General features: G+C 43.5%; 1 protein-coding gene across 7 annotated transcripts in view; it reads left to right on the forward strand.

Moving 5' to 3' along the window:
* CLCC1 (chloride channel CLIC like 1) overlaps nt 1–16,453 on the forward strand; it is a 190,529-nt gene that overhangs the window by 11,033 nt on the left and 163,043 nt on the right. The window contains exon 1 of one of the 7 annotated variants that reach the window (XM_069232393.1): nt 10,235–10,408. The exons of 5 other annotated variants lie outside the window; for them this stretch is intronic. The gene's annotated coding sequence lies outside the window, so the exon portion shown is untranslated. Of the gene's footprint in view, nt 1–10,234; nt 10,409–16,453 lie in introns of those variants that run through there. One more of the 7 variants, XM_069232395.1, reaches the window with a different exon arrangement.

A 16,453-nucleotide genomic window follows, 5' to 3' on the forward strand; every position in this document is an offset into this window, starting at 1 on the left:
TTAAAACATCACAATGAACTTTAAACTCTGTCCCACAAATATTCCTTATCCTCCATATTTTCCTCTTTTATTTGCTGCTTCTAAGCAGATAAGTATTATTATTTTTGTATTATGATTAATTTAAAAGATTTGCTTGTAATTTTGTATAAGATGGTTTAGGAGTAAGGTTGGTTTATATATTATACCCAATTTATGGGTATGAGTTTTTATTTGTACATGTTTTGTTTTGCAAAATACTTCCAAGAGCTTGCAGTAAAACCTAAAATTGCTTTAAATCATAAGGTTGTATTTATAAGAACAAATGTTGAGTTAAACTTTCTATTTGTTATAAATAAGTAATGTAGACATACTGGCTGATTTGCCGTATATTGGGGTGTAAATTCAAAAGATGACCGATAAGCATGCAGTGTGCTTTGGCCACATTGTGCTTTCAAACATGCGTGATCGGCATGAGTTGGTTCGGGTGGTTGAGTCTGCACGTGACCAGAAGTTGGCTTGTATGCAGTCGATGAAGAGGCAGCCATAATCTTGGAAGTTTGCAGAGGCTTGGAACATCAGTTACGTCTGAATATTGTTTTACAAAGCGATTGGCCTTGTTGCAAGGCAGTACGTACGTGTAAGACCCGCGGGTCAATGGGTGTACTTATTTTTGAGAGTTGTTGGGCACATTGTATCACGTTGACTTATTTTTATGGGAAATTGGCTTGGGCGACTATGTTCTTGGCAACGTGATACGGTGGAACAGTACGCGTTGCTGAGAATGGTTTGCTGCAACACATGAGAAAGAAAGAGCTTAATTACTAGTGAAAAAATAATATACTACCAGAGAAAATAGGGGATTTAAAAAATAATTACATAAATCCAGGATACAAGTCAGTTTGACTGAAAAAAAAAAAATTGTTGGTGAGTCCAGTCCAGAAGACTCAATTAGAAAAATGTAAGGAGGTATAGTTTGCTGTCCAGGAGATGGTGAAACAAGTTTTGAGAGTTTTGAGTAAATAGAGGGAAGTTAAGAATGTAGATAAGGAGGAATACTTCTCTATTTGAGGAGGACCAAAATATTTGAGGAGGACCAAAATAGAGGTCCGGGATGAAAATGTATTAAGAAAAGGAAACATGTGGCAGAATCATTCAGTAGTAAAGGAGCTCAAAGTGGCTTAGTAAGAGTTGGTTTCCGAAACGACACACAGAAAGGTCCGTTTTAGACGGAACGTGGTTTTGATCCCTTAAGTGAGATGGGAGTTTCAGAAGTCTTACATGAGGATTATAAGGATGGCCTAGAGAGAAATATATAAGAACACTCATATAAATAAGGAGCTTTCTACAGTAGTAGATCCCTTTGGGGAAAAGTTATTTGACCCTAAACATATTAGACACCCCAGAGGTAAGGACTGCTGGCATTTAGACCGTGTCTCTAACTATATTAAGCCCAGACTACAAATACCCTTGGGGAAGGAAGAAAGAAATATTATGAGGACAGAATGCTCTTGGCCTTTGATGAGAAGGTGACAATGCCACCAAAGCTAGACCCTGAAGTAATCACTTAGCTTTAAGATAGGGAGTGACCCAAGGTAGGGGTTGGAGAAATCCCTTAAACAATGCCAGGGTCCTTTGGTAAAGTTTTTAAATTACGTAGATGATGCCTTTTTAAAGAGTATGGATCCCGAAATTAACTTATAAAGAGGACGTGGTCAGAGTGCCATTTGTTTTTTGGGCAATGTTAATGTAGGTCTTCTGATGGAAAGACGCAGGACTGTGCTTATGCCCATAAATCCAAAATTAAATGAGTTAGCTAAGAAGGAATCAAGTGATGGGGCAAAGCGAATGCTTTTCAAAGATGGGATGGCGAAATCCTTCAATAAAAGTGTACAAACGTTCACAAGTTTGTGCATAGAACATTGCACCCTATCCAGAGTGTTTACATGCAATAGTTTTTATGGCAGGGCTGTTAGAAAAGGGCACCCTTCCAGCCAGAATAACTATAGGTTACAATATCAGAATGCAGGATACTAGGGGTATGCAATTTACAGAGGAAACCAAGAGGGTCCCAGTTTTATCCCCAGAGGGGGAGGATGAAGAGGTTTCTTTAAAAGAGGAAGAGAACAGAATACCAATCAAAATCAAGGTGAGTAGAGGACTGGTTCTGCTTCTATCCCAACAAGAGTGGGAGGAAAGTTGAACATTTTCAGAGCAGTAAAATGAAATAACAAAACATTTGGGGTGTTATAGGCAATAGAAGGTTATCAGATAAAGTTTGGCACAGAACCATTCCAGTTGAAAGAATGAAACAAGTTAGTGTTTCAAAAAGATCTAGAATAGTTTGTGAGGAGGAGATATTACAAATTATAGAAAAAATGAAGCAAAGAGAAGAGGTTTGTAAGTACATTGTTTCTAGTGGAGGAAAAGACAAAGGATGGAGACCGATGATACATTTGAAATGTTGATATGTTACAAACTGATAAAAATCCCTCAAAGTGGAAGGGATACATTTACTGAGAGATATGCTTCAGGATTTGGATTGAATGATGAAGATGGATCTCAAGGATGCTTATTTCACAATTCCTATAGCAAAGGAAAGCCAAAGATATTTGCAGTTCAGATGGAAGGGGCAGTTGTATCAATTCCATTGTTTCCCGTTCAGACTGTTGGCAGCAATATGGTGTTTTACAAAGGTGCTTAGACCAGCTGGAGATTTTCTAAGAGGGAGAGAAGTCAGGATGATAGTTTACAGAAACAATATATTGGTAATGAATCAAGATGCAGGAGTTTTGAAGGAACAGTTGAATTTGGTGAAACCGTTGTTACATAATCTGGGTTTTGTGATAAATTCCGACAAATCTATATTGAATCCAATGCTGAAGCTGGAGTTTCTAGGGTTTGTGCTAGACACAGTGGTAAGTCAATTACAGTTACCGGAGAAGGAAGTGAAAAAGATAAGAAAGGAGGTAAAATTACTGTCAAAGAAGGAGGGAGTGAAGTTGAGAGAGTTGGCTCCAGTAATCGGTCTTCTGTCCTCTTCAATACAAGCTGCATTTATGGGACCACTACATTACAGTGCCCTTACGCGTTTAGAGACTTTAGGTCTGGTGAAGGGTTTGTGGTACAGGGACATGTCGCTGAGCAAAAATGCGAGATAGGAGTTGTTATGGTGGAAGGAAGATTTGGAAGCCTGGAGCGGATGGGCTATTTTTGGAACAAAACCAGATTTTGTTCTGGAGACAGATGCAAGCAATTCAGGATGTGTAACCACATGGTCAGGCCAGGAGACAGGTGAAGTTTGGAATGCATTAGAAAAAGAGGAGCATATACATTTTTTGGAGATGCAAGCAGGTTTGTTTGCTCTCTAAAGTTTCGGGAAAGAATTGAAGGGGAATTCAGTTTTATTAAAATGGACAACATTACTGCAGTAACATATAAAAACAAGTTGGGAAGAAGCAGGTCCAAGATCCATCCTTTGAGGACCTATCCTACCTTTTCCTATTCCTCCTTGTCGTCCTCTATTACTTCCCTGTGCCCTTACATTATCATGTCACTGTGGGTACTGTTGTTGAGTGGTCCCTGGGTCCGATCCCACAGGCATAGCAGTCTTCTGAGTGAAGGCTGCTACTACAGCTCCTTCCACTGCTTTTTTGCCAGCTTCTGCTGCACTGACTTGGATGCTGCATTGTCACTTCCTGTTTGTTTTTGTTTTTCCTGCTTTTTCTCACAAAAATGGATTATGTCTGCCTGTATCTCTGTTCAGGGCTTAGCTTCCAATGCCAATGTTATCAAGATTAGCCTGTGCATCAGAGGGTAACCCTTTATTTACTATGTTTTAAATTGACACAGCATTCCTACCTGTCATTTACCACCCCTGACCAACGCCTTGGGTCAATTTTTCCTTCATTCTACTTAGAAACTGAGCGGAGGGCTCTTTCTTGGGACGTTGGCTATCGCAACATACTATCAGCCCTGCCCACATAGTCACTCCATCTAACATCATCTGCATCTCTTCACTGTGGGGTAGACATTTGCTCTCTAACTACCTTTCCTGTTGTGTCTCTTGTCTGCAACAAATAAGATGTTGCTGCTGAAACATGGGACTGGTCATCACTGTCTCTTGGACCTTGCTCCTCATCTGTATTCTCCTAAGGAGAGGCTGAATCTAAATGCAGTGTAAACTGTGCTTCTAGTTGGCCTAACAACTGGGAGCCACTCACCCTAACTTGCTATCTGGGAGTGCTTATGTGCTTTTGTCTGGAAGTCTATGGGGCGACATTAGGAATTACAATTGAGGATTGTGAAGGGGTCTACACTTCAGGTTTCTCAAATCCCACTGCGGATTCCTGTAGCTGCGTCAGTGGATAAATGCCAGGCATCTTGGGTAAAGTACTCATATGATCATATGTGGGTGGGGGAGCAGGTGGAGTACTAGGGGTATCAAGTTTTGGGTAGTCCTTAGATTTCTCACAAAAGACTTGTTGTAAGGCTAAGGTGGTTTTTTGCTTCTGCAGTTTTGGTTCCTGTATATATACTTCTAAGATGCTTAACAATGTTCTCTAATATTTTATCATCAAATATCCCTACTTTTGGCCAGTGGTACGCATATTCCTAATTGGTTTTAAACCACTCCTGACTATATTTTTGTAATTTTCTCTGATCGTTTGGAAAGGCTTTTTTGCGTGTGCTCTAAGGGAGTCTCTATAATATCCCATACTTGTAACACTTCCAGCATTTGACTTCTATCTGTCTGCTCAAATATTACTCCTCCTTTAAAACTTTATACTAGTCCTCATAAAGAAGAGAGTTCAATTGTGTCTTGTCAAGCATATATTATACTTTACAATAACATCATGCAAAATTATGTAACAACATTACACATCAACATCACTTTGTAGCCACATACACATTCACCACCAACATTTTAAAAACACTTCAACTATTTCTAAAAGTGAATTCCCATTTTTTTTCTAACTGTAAATGGTAAATACAACTGGCAACCCGTCACTTCAATCCGCGCTTGGAGAGGATAACCTTTTCAAACCACGCGTCTTTCAGACCATGGAATGACTTCTGAACATTAGGTCCAGGATAGTAATTTGAGTGTTCAGATTGTACTTGGAGGTAAAGTTTAACGACTTCAGCCTTTCAGTTGTCCCTCTGTGTCAAACATTGGAACACATATTGGCACCCCTAAATTTGTACTTACCCACATTGACTACTTCCAACCTTCTATTGGGAATAACAAATTAACCGGTTATGCAGCACCTTTCCAGATATTGTGCAACATGTACACAATCTTGCATGTGATACCCTTATGTCTCTTGCATCTTTATACCTCTTATCTACATCTGTGTTTACCACTGTCAGAGATATGTCATACAATATATTTTAAAAAAACATTTAACTTAGTCTGCCTTGGCCTCACCTTTTAAAAGAGGACAATCCCTGGATCCTTCCCATCCTCCCTGAATAGGCAGAACTTTAGACAACACAGTGTCTGCTTACCTCATCAAAAGATGTGCAGTGATCTATGCAGCAGGGATAGGTGGTATTCCAGTGTCAGCAGTCAGATGAGGGCAAAAGGGACTCCAGGGCTGGCTCACCAATTACTGCAGGGTAACTTATAAATTAAGAAAAACACAGACTCCTCTGTGCAATGTAAAAAATGGCTCTTTATCATTGCAACATGGAGAGGGGCAAGGCCATACAGGTAAACAGTCGGTCTCAGTTTGCTGCTTCACACGCAGCTTCTTTTATACAGTCAGACAATACTTAATTACAAAATGCCAAATAATGAATCACTACATGGTTATGCATTAGTTATGGAAAAACATCATGCCACCTGTGACCCTATGACTCTAAACATTAACATAATTCACTACCTTGTTTACCTAGGACAAACAGAATACATGCCTGTGTGCTAAGGTCATAAATTCTTTCAAGCTAACCACACATGGGTTTTCCTTTAATTACAACCTTGTAAGCCATGCCTTCTACTTTCAAGTGAACTCTTCACCTCTCTCTCTTTAGCACGGATTTGTGGCCTGCACTGCTCATTCACCACATGTAGTGGTGTGATGCTTTATGCTGTTGTGCCGTATTTTCATATTTCACATAACATTAGCAAAATCAAAAGATCTTTGCTAACGCCAGACCCAAAAAAGCATTGGTAAAGCCAAAAGGTCTGGTTTTTTTTTATTATAATGTCTTGTGTTCTTTCACTAACTGGTGAGTCTGTGTGTATGTACCAGTGAATGCAGAGCTTGATAGACAAATGACTGATTGCACATATGGCTGAAAAATGAGTAACTTTGTCGTAGGATGGAAAACAAATGCATGAATGATCGAGTAAACAGTACTTGCATTATGAGATCACCAACAGACAAAAACAGGACTTTGCGCCCTCCAGTATGCTAGAGTTAGCATTCATGTTCTCATTCATCAGTTTACACAGAAGAAAATTGGCAAGTCCAGATCGACAACATTTGGCACTCATAAGACATGTCTACCAACAATGTATGTAAAATGTGATTTGAACACTAAATCAAGAAAAAAAGACAATGCCTTCAAACGTCATGGGAGCCATCAGCAGGTACTAGTGAAAATAAGCCACTATTGTGCAGCCCAAGTGTCCGGCCAAATCCAACATCCCATCGCACACGAAGGTTCAGCATGGCTATGGTGGATTTCATCTGTTGGCAGCCAGGACTAATGTTATTCAAGTGCCAGAGATGTCAGCTTATCCAATATCACTTTGCAGGAGATTTAATATGCAATGTAAAAGGAGGCTCATCAAAAGTTTGCCCTGCAATGTGGTACACAAAATGCACCATTGGGCCCTGGGCAACTTCTCCCTTCAAGGAATTCCTGATCAAACGTATTTAAAACAGTGCATGATTTTTTAATTACAACTTTTATTCTGTTTCTCTTACAGATTACAGACTGCATTCATTAAAAAGCAAAATGAATACAGGAAACACAAAGGCACACAACATTTGACCCCCCCCCCTTACCGTCCACCCCCAACAGTCTCCATTCAGTTTCCCCCTGTATGAATGTATGTTCGTTCCCTGGGTAAAGTCTAATTACCCTTCCCCACTTTTCTACATAAGGGGTGGTGGGGGGGGCACCAACATTTTTCCACTGTTGAGAAATATTTTATTTTGCCATGATAAACCCCAACCAAAGCAATGTCAATTTACTTCTAGTCTTATTGATTGTCATGTTTACGTTTAGGATAATTAGATTGCATCTAAACGGTATGGGCCAACCCAGCACTGATCTCATGCAAGACGTTACCCATTTCCAGAATGAAACTGTTTTACGGCAGTTCCAGACCTTATTTAACTGATCACCCCCAGTTGCTGAGCAATTGAGGCAGCTGGGAGAGTCAGTCGCTCCCATTTTCCACAGCCTATGTCTAGTAAAATAGACCTAAGGGAGATATTTCAGTTGCACTAATCAGAGTATGGAGGATATTGCTGTATGTCACAGGGTAAATGTAGCTTCTGCCTGCTCGTCATCTGTGATAGGGCCCAAATGCTAAACCCAAACGGCAGAATGTCGTTTGAGTCTGGCGTATGTTGTATCGGCATGAGGTAGACTTGTCTCTCCATGGTCTGCCAGAGTGCCCATAAGCAGCTTTGCCTCAAAGGGGTTGAATTCTAGGACTTCAATTAATCTTGAGATGAAGAGGAGTTAAAGCGTGCCTATGTTGTAGGTAGTGATACAGGCCTCTCAAAATCATAAAAATGTTACTAAACCTCCAGGTAGAGTAACTTAAATAATCTTATCAACCATAACTTTAATATAAACAATACAACCACAGCACTCAGTTTAACAAGACAACTGACAATCATAAGTTCATATGAGTCTTAGACCAGAGCTTCTTGTACTCAAATCTTCTTTTATTGTGAATTGTCAATCCCATTCATATCCCAATACAATTCTTTGTTTCAATTATTCACACTCAACAGCCAACACATGTTTCGACACCAGGTGATTTATTTTTCAAGGCAGCAAATTGTCAAAAGATCATTATCATATGTTCACATCCATTATGTAGCTCCCCTGTACATCAATATATGTGTAGAAGCAATTATTTCTCAAAAGCGAGTCCAAAACAGTTTACCAACATAGGAAATAGTGCATCCAAAGTAATGATTCAAGAGCCATGATACGCCAAGTGACCATATGTGAGTCTTCCTGTCAGGTTATACTGCGTATTTTGGGAACCATTACTGTAATGTACTTGACCCGTAAACTGGTCTCAAATTGTGTGTTCCTAGGCAAATATTTTAGTTTGCAGATTCACTTTTTTCTTCATTCTCACGAGTGTACCTTCAAATATGTGAGTGCAGCATTTTTGCTGTTCAAAAAAACTTCTATGTTTCAATAAATGGACTAAACGTTTGCACCATGTATAAAAAGAATCTAGCTGACATATAGGTGACACATGATCCACTACTTGCCTCTTAGTTTACTAATAGCATTGCCACCAGGGCAGGAGGGTTTATGTTTAAACACACACTTTTAATAAATATATTACTAAAGCATGATGTGGTCACACTGTCATTTACAGACAGAAAATGTTCTAAGAAATGTCTAAAATCCTTCCAACTAACTTGCATCTTTACTGATAAAATTATATAATGTATTACCAAATCTGGTTTCAGAAACCATATTTATTCTTTGCACATCACCGATTAAAGTGTTCTGATCTGTTTTCATCCTATTTAAATATTTTTTTCATCACACAGGAGTACAATCAATGGGCTTTCACAACTACTGAAATATATTTTGAAATGTTTGTACAAATGACAGCTATTTAAATGTTGTTTGCTAGGAAAAAACTGACAAAATCCTGGAAGCCTGCAGTGAGAAAGAAAATTAATTCTAGGGGAAGCTGACTTTTGACCTCTGTGACTGAACTCGGTGCAGATTTGACAATAACAAAATTTAAAGGCCTCCTTCACTTTCTGGCTGTGCAAAACCCTTGTTTTACATCAGCTCGCCAGAAGGGGCGAGTAAGTCCTAAAAATAGATCGAACTGATTAAAATATGACTTGTCTTAGCGAGTAAAATTTGCGAGGGCTGCGATAGAAGTTGCCATGATGTCCTTTGAAATTGTACTGTAGTTTTTGGTACGATTCAAGGATCAGTCCCTTTATCAGGTACCCCAAGGTAGAGATGCCAATGAGATCCCATTTCCGGAATCCCAGGAGACCGGTCACCTGAGCCGAGGCTGTACCCAACCACAGAGAAGACTGTTCTGGCAGCATATTATGCCAACGCATACAATGCAGGGTTTCACGCCTACGCGGTCTGAAACCTTGTCAGATATGTGTGCTAAATAGTTCTCGATTATTATCTCCTCATCGCCTTCTCATTCTATAATACAGAAACATAACTGAGAAGAGGATGGGAGAATCAGTATAATGGGCTATTATTCTACAAGAGAACAGAGGGTTGAGATCAATACATCCGCCACTGCATTCATAAATTGGGCATGTGTGCACCCGCAGCGCTGCATAGCTGCAACAAATTGTTGAGGCTTGAAGCAGGCTGATGTCTTAATTAAGGGGTGGACATCTGCATTTACAGATGAGGACCCACTTGTTTATTCTTCCGGTCCTGTGTGTGTGCATAGGTTATAATTATGTCCTGGTGTCTGAAGATGACACCCGGTCAATTACAGTATGTTTCACTTGGGATCCGGCCCAGAAACAGCTGCTTGAACCCGGCAAAGTCGGGTTCCCCCTACTTTCCAGCCCTGATGGGGAAAACCCGAGTTTTAAATAAACGACTCACTTTCCATAAGCGGCAGGTACACGCTGAAAAGTCCTCGCTTTCTTGAGGCAGGCTGATGCATTGGTTTGTTTTTGCTAAAGCTGGGCTCAGACACTGTTATCCGTTATGAAGCATTTTTTATGTGAAGAGGAGAAGCAATCGTTTAGACCATGCGCATAATTTTATACCCACAAGGTAACAAATGTTACACAAAGCCGCCTGTGGTGCATCTATCGTATAACCAGTGTCCTGAAGGTGGCGCTCAGTGTGCCGCTGTCAGTGTCTCTAGCACAGTGATAATAACGGACCGTAGTTTGCAAAGATTCCATGCGCACACTGAAAGCTCAACAACATTAACTTTAGCTCATCGATCAGTTCCGGGGCGAGTGAGCTTCCGGCGCAGCAGAGGGGCGGAGCAGTTCTGTTTCAGGGGTCCGGGTATTTTAGTTCTCTCTAGCCAATCGCAGAGCTCCTGGGGTAGTATAGCCCGCCCTCCCTTGGAGAGTAACTTGGCCTGTCGTTCACTACAACTAGCTGTCTGACATCTGCCAGTGCTTTCACTTTGATATTCGTTTTGGATCAAAAATGAAAGGAACTATAATCGGGTTTTTGTAGATCCTCAGTTGACAAGTGGCAGGTAAGGACCGCGCGCGTGAACTATTTCGGTGGAGTTGAGCAGATGAGACAGTTAAAATTTTAACTTTCCATTCTACAAGTTTCCGTTCTTAAATCAGGATTACACTCCCACTGAGGGGGCGGGGGGGGGGGGGGAGGTAGGTGTGTGTGTGTGTGTGTCTGTGTCTATACACACACACATATACCTGTCCCTACTAGGACATTCATGTTGGGTCTCTTCACCCAAATCAGAAAAGACCACAGCATGCTGCAACAGGAGGGGGGATATTGGACCTCACGCATATCGAGCACGATATGGCAGTGCTAGGTCAGCTAGGGTCCACATTAGAGGACGCAGGAGATGCCAGAGAGCATGTGCTAGATGGTCACTGCTGGGAACTGATGGAACGCAGGAAACGCAACTCAGACCTGCAGCTGCACCTGGAGGACCTAGAGAACAGAATGCACTGCTCCAATATTTGCATCCACGGGGTTGCCGCCAGGAGGTGAGAGAGCTGACATCAAGGGATATATGGAGCGACTATTCCAACAGTTCCTCCCAAGCCTTGCAGAGGTTGATGTAAAACTCAACAGAACCCATCATGATGTAAGGATGGTGGGCTAGGGAGGCCCCGCCTTAGGCATCCTAACCTGCAGCCACCATTTTCAACAAAAATAAGTTATCATGGTGGTGGCAAGGGGGGTGGGGGGGCAGGACATATTGTATTCAATAGAGTGAAGGTCTGACTGTACCAAGACCTATCACTGGCTACCCTGAACAAACGATGCATGCTGCGCCCCGTCACATCCTACCTTCACAACAAAGGCATTCGTTACAAATGGGGGCATCCCTTCTGGCTCACTTTATAGTGAAATCAGGAAACAGACTCTCTTCGCTCCTTGTCATAGAACCCAGACCCTCCTCAGCCTACAGCTGGTGTCAGCTGATCACCCTCCAGTATCCAGCCCCCGGGTGTCACCAGTGTTGCTGAACCAAAAGTATTTCTAAAAAGTCTTTCCACAAGGCAACATCGGAGGAAAACTGCCCTTAGAGAACGTCCCTGCTGTAAGATTTACAGACCCAAGACCCCACCTTGACAAATTCAGAAGAGAACTAGTCCCCAATGCAGCAATGGTACAGAAGATGGCTAAACCTCCGTGAACTACAGTCGACACAAGAAGGGAAGGCCCTTCTAGGCAACAACTCACTTGTGAGGGCTGGGGCAATGGGACTACCACACCTCAAACCTGCACATTGCTCGATTCTGCCCTCCATTTCAGACTCATTCAGTTTGCTCTCACGGGGAGAGCGGTGTTCTTGAAACCTCCATTCCACTGTTTGTAGCACCCCTTGCTTCAGATTCTGATGCTAAGTTGCACTTTCTGGACCCTCCTTCCCACCATATCCATGGTGGTCTCTTCTCCCAGTGGGCATTTTCTTTTATTGAGGGGGGGGGGGGGTGGGGGAGGGAGGACTTTAACATAGCATCTGACGACAAAATGGATAGATCGGACCAGAGGACAAACCCATCTGGCACCCTTTCCTCTATAGGAGATCAGTGGTTGGCAAATCTGCGGCAATTGGACATCTGTAGTCCTATTCACCCACAGACCAGAGATTACTCCTCTTTCCCGGCATCCAGATAGACCTGTGCCCAGTTTGACTTCTTTCTGCAGTCCTGCAGGCCAGGACAAAGGCGGAGATTGGGGTTTCTGCGGTGTCTGACCACTCGCCAGTACGCTTGACTTTCGCAGTCCCTCAATCAGCTGAGCAGTAGCCATACCTGAAGACTCAGCAACCATCTCCTGCACTTGAAGGAGCCCCAGACAGTGATTTGGAAGACAATACAACACTGCCTCCAACACAATGACATGGAGGATGCCCCCTTACCTCTGCTATGTGACGCTCTCAAGGTGGTGGTTCGGGGCCCCTTTATAGTGATAGTGGCTAGCTGCAACAAAGAGTGAAGCGATGAGCACCTCACCCTAGAGACACCAGTAAAGGCTTTGGAAGAGGCCCAAAAGATTCAGGGGTGCACCTGTTATGACGACAACTGACAGGAGCCTGGAAACAGCTAAAAGTGCTGGACTACAATAGGATGGAGTATGCCCTACTCGGAATCAAGCAAAAAGGCTGTGCTGGCGGCAATAAAATAAAGTGCTTTCTGGCATGTAGCTGCGGGTCAAGCGAAAATGAGACAGGGTCTTGCATATCGTCATGCCCGACGCAGCAGAGGACCTGACTGACGAAGATATATCCCACGCCTTTGGGACATTTAATGCCAGGTTGTACAGAGCCAATGAGGTGGATCAGGATGAGCTGGAGTTGGTGTCTGGCTCAGGACTGCTTCTCCTCCCTCTGGGAGAGGTGGAGGCCCTAGAGACAGACAGCTGGATTGAGGAGGTCACCTCAGCTGTAGCCAAACTACATACGCAGAAGGCCCCTGGGAATGATGGCTTCACCCGTGCTTTCTATAAAATCTTTTGTCCGATTCTGGCCCTAGGAGCTCTAACGTCCACCATGTCCAAGGTGATCATAACAATCCTCACGAAACAGGATAAAGAACCCAGCTTTTGTGCCTTTTTATCACCTCATCTACATACTTAATGTAGATGCAAAAATCTTCACTTTACTGGTGGGTTGCCTTAAGAGATACTTGCAGGTGCTGGAGGACTCAGATCAAACAGAGCTTATCCCCAAAGGGACTGTAGCGACCGCACAAAGCAGATACTGCACCTCGTAGACAAGGCTTCATGTGCTCACAATCCTGGCCCTCTGCCTCTCTGTTGATGGAAAGAAGGCCTTTGGCTGAGTCCATTGGAGGTTTCTGCTGGTGGCCATATCAGGTATGTGCTTTGGCCCTTGCCTGTACCGGTGGATCAACAGCAGTTATGCGCACGAATCCGCCCTGGTCTGCTTGACTGGCATACTCTCACACACTTTTTGCATCAGCAGAGGCGCCAGACACGGCTGTCCTGTGTCCCCTCTCCTGTTTGAGCTATATATGGAGCTCTGGGCCGAGCACGTTTGGTGGAGTGGGGAGATATCGGGGATCACTTTTGGTAACCAAAAGCACAGGATTGCCCTCTATTCTGACGATTTCCTCCCTTCTCGGACCTGTACTGGTCCCCCCCCCAGCCATGTTGACCAGGACGTTCAGGAGGATATCAGGATTCAAGATTAATCTGCAAAAATCTCAGATCCTGAACCTCACAATACTGGCAGCAACAAAAGCAGCACTAGAGGCCTGTTACCCGTTGATTTGGCCACCCCTCTGGATACACAACCTGTGCTTTAAAATCCTCCCATCCCCAGGAAAAACAGCAGAGTCTTACTATAAAGATCTCAAAGAGGCACTGGGAAAGGAGGGGTAGATAGAGCCTCTAGATTTAGCTGTTCTGTCCCATGCTGTTGTGAAAATAAGTATGTTTGACCACTGACTTTGTGTTTCACCACTGTGCATATTAGTTGTTCAATGTTTACTGGTACCACATTACATTCTGTATTCAGTTTAGCTGCCTATTGGCTTTGTCATGGCATTAGACATTGCAGATGAGCTGTGTTTTTCCACATGGTAAACTAAGCTTGCCGAGCACAATAGCATGATAAGGAAGCGCATATTTTGTGGGTTTTTTTAGTGCAGAAAACAGATTGACCTTGAAAGGCGTGTCTCGAAATGGTGGCCAGCTTTCAACACATTCCTGTCAAGGTTTACCTGAACTAGCCAGCATTTTTTGAATATTCACATCTGTGAGGGAAGGCCTTTTAGAAGGATTTTTCCCATGGTTATTTAATTTATAAAAGGTGTCCCTGGGCAGGAGCTAGGGGAATTTTCTGAGACTTCACTCAGGAGTGGACATCAACTGCCTGACCTCCCAGGTAGGCCCTACGGTGATGAATTTTGACTTTATTCTTTGCTTGGCAGTTATGCTATAATATAATCACATGTATTTTCTGTGTACATTGCAGTTGAGAATCACTTTTATATATTTTCCTTTCATTGCTATGACTATTTTTAAACGTGTGCCTCCAACCTACTAATCTCCCCTCTCATGAACCACGTGGTGAAGTAATAATAAATGTCTTCTTTAAACTAAGAAGTGCACTCCATAGATTTTTGTCAGCTCGGTCATTAGTGAAAGCAACACACATGCCTGCAGCTAGGTCTGGTGGTTGCAGAGGGACCTTCGCAGCTGGCAAATGGGTGAACTGTCTTGGGTGGGCCGGACTGGGGCACCTGCAGCATCTCCTCAAGAAACTGCAACAGCAGATGTAGCCTTTTGTGGAAGATACCGCGCATAGCACGGGCTCGAGCGTACGTTTTGGTCACGGGTGGAGGCCTTGGCCTTCTGAATTTATCTAATTAATATCTGCCAGCCCAACTGCAATATATGGTGGAATGGAAACAACCTGCATCAGAGAAACACTATTTCATGGAACAAACCACAGAAGGCATACACATAACTGACAATGGTTGTGTGCTCCTTCCTCTCTGGTCACCAGATCTACTAATGCAGAACAGTTAAATCTAGAGGATTATCTACCTACCCCTCCCCACATACACCCATCATTGGCAGGCTACATTCCCCCGCCTGATCTCCCCCCCCCTGCTTTCAATGGCTTCCTTGCCTGGCAAAAAGCCAACTACAAAAGGATCAGAGACCTCTACGAACACAGCAGCTTGATGGAGTTTGAATGATTCCAACTTCCACGCTACTATAGAAGTACACTACTTCCATATCGCAGACCATTAGGTACCAATATACTGTTTCTCCTTTTTTCTCTCAAATTGTCATTTTTGTAAAATAACTCTTGTTTCATCTTGATCAACTTGGAATCCTGTGTGGTTGTTGCACCTGTAAAGCCTTGACAGAATGAACATTTACCTCCTGGCACCTAAACAATCTATACTATGAAAGAGATGAGTTTTCTGCAAGAAGAGGTGGCTGGCTGTGAAGAGGAGATCCACAAGGTGGGATCTTGAGACATCCCTGTATAGTTATGAGGAAGCATGCTGGGTAGCAACACTATTGGATGACTCTGGGGAGGACTCTGAAGGGAAGACCCCTCTGGAAGTGTAAAAGATATAAGGTCTCTTCCTACACCCTGTCTCCTGAAGAGTTCAAGGACAGACAGGCTTAGAGGGAGCTGCATCTGGCTCAGCCAGATGCCGAGGAAAAAGGAGCTGAGGCTGACAAAGCCGTAGCAGAGGAGAGGAAGGTTGAGGCGGAGATAGCCTTAGCCTAGGAAAAGGAAATTACTTCAGCTCATGAGCTGAAAATGAGAGAGCTGGACTTGGAAGCTGAGAGGGCAGCGAACATACCATGTCCAGTACTGAAGACAAGCTCCACATACCCAGAGACTTGGTTTCTAATGAGGGGGGTGAGTTGCACCAGTGGGCTCAGGCATATGAGGTAGCTCCAGAGGTGCGCGGGGTCCCTGAGGTGGATTGGGGGAACTGGCATGGGGAGTCATATTCCTGGTGGTGGTAGGGACACACTATTGCTGCAGAAGGGAGTGACAGGGAGAGATATACTCCCATGGAGGAAGCCCTGGCTAGGGAGTATGGAGCCACCCCAGAGGCAGGTAGGTTGAGTTTGAATGGCAGTCAGATACTGTCTCACCAGATAGGGGATGATGTGCGGTACTTTTTCAAAGCACTGGATGGTTGTGTGAAGGGTAGTATAGTTAGCACATGAGGGGCTGTGCAATTTGATTGCTGGAGAGCATATGTCCAGTCACAGTTTTCCAGAGCTACGTCAACACTTTGTGGAGTGGGAGTTCTCTGACCGGAGGGAGCTTGCACTGGCGGTAGACCTCTGGGTGAGTGTCTGAGATGGCACTGGGGAGTGATCCCAAGGAGAATGGCTCAGGTTTTCCCTCAGAGTGAGTTGTAGGGTTGCAGTGACCCAGACAGGTCCCAGTGTAAAAAGTGTGGGGGTCCCATGTCTTTTCCAGGAGTAGGAAAAGGGGTGGGAGTGTGCAGAGCCCCAGGTGCCCTACCTTCAGCCCCGCTGCTTGGACTGCTCTCAGAGAGGTCACAGGCTGGGGGACCTGGTCTGTACA

The sequence above is a fragment of the Pleurodeles waltl genome, chromosome 4_2 (assembly GCF_031143425.1).
Source record: "Pleurodeles waltl isolate 20211129_DDA chromosome 4_2, aPleWal1.hap1.20221129, whole genome shotgun sequence".
In the NCBI taxonomy this organism is placed as follows: Eukaryota; Metazoa; Chordata; class Amphibia; order Caudata; family Salamandridae; genus Pleurodeles; species Pleurodeles waltl.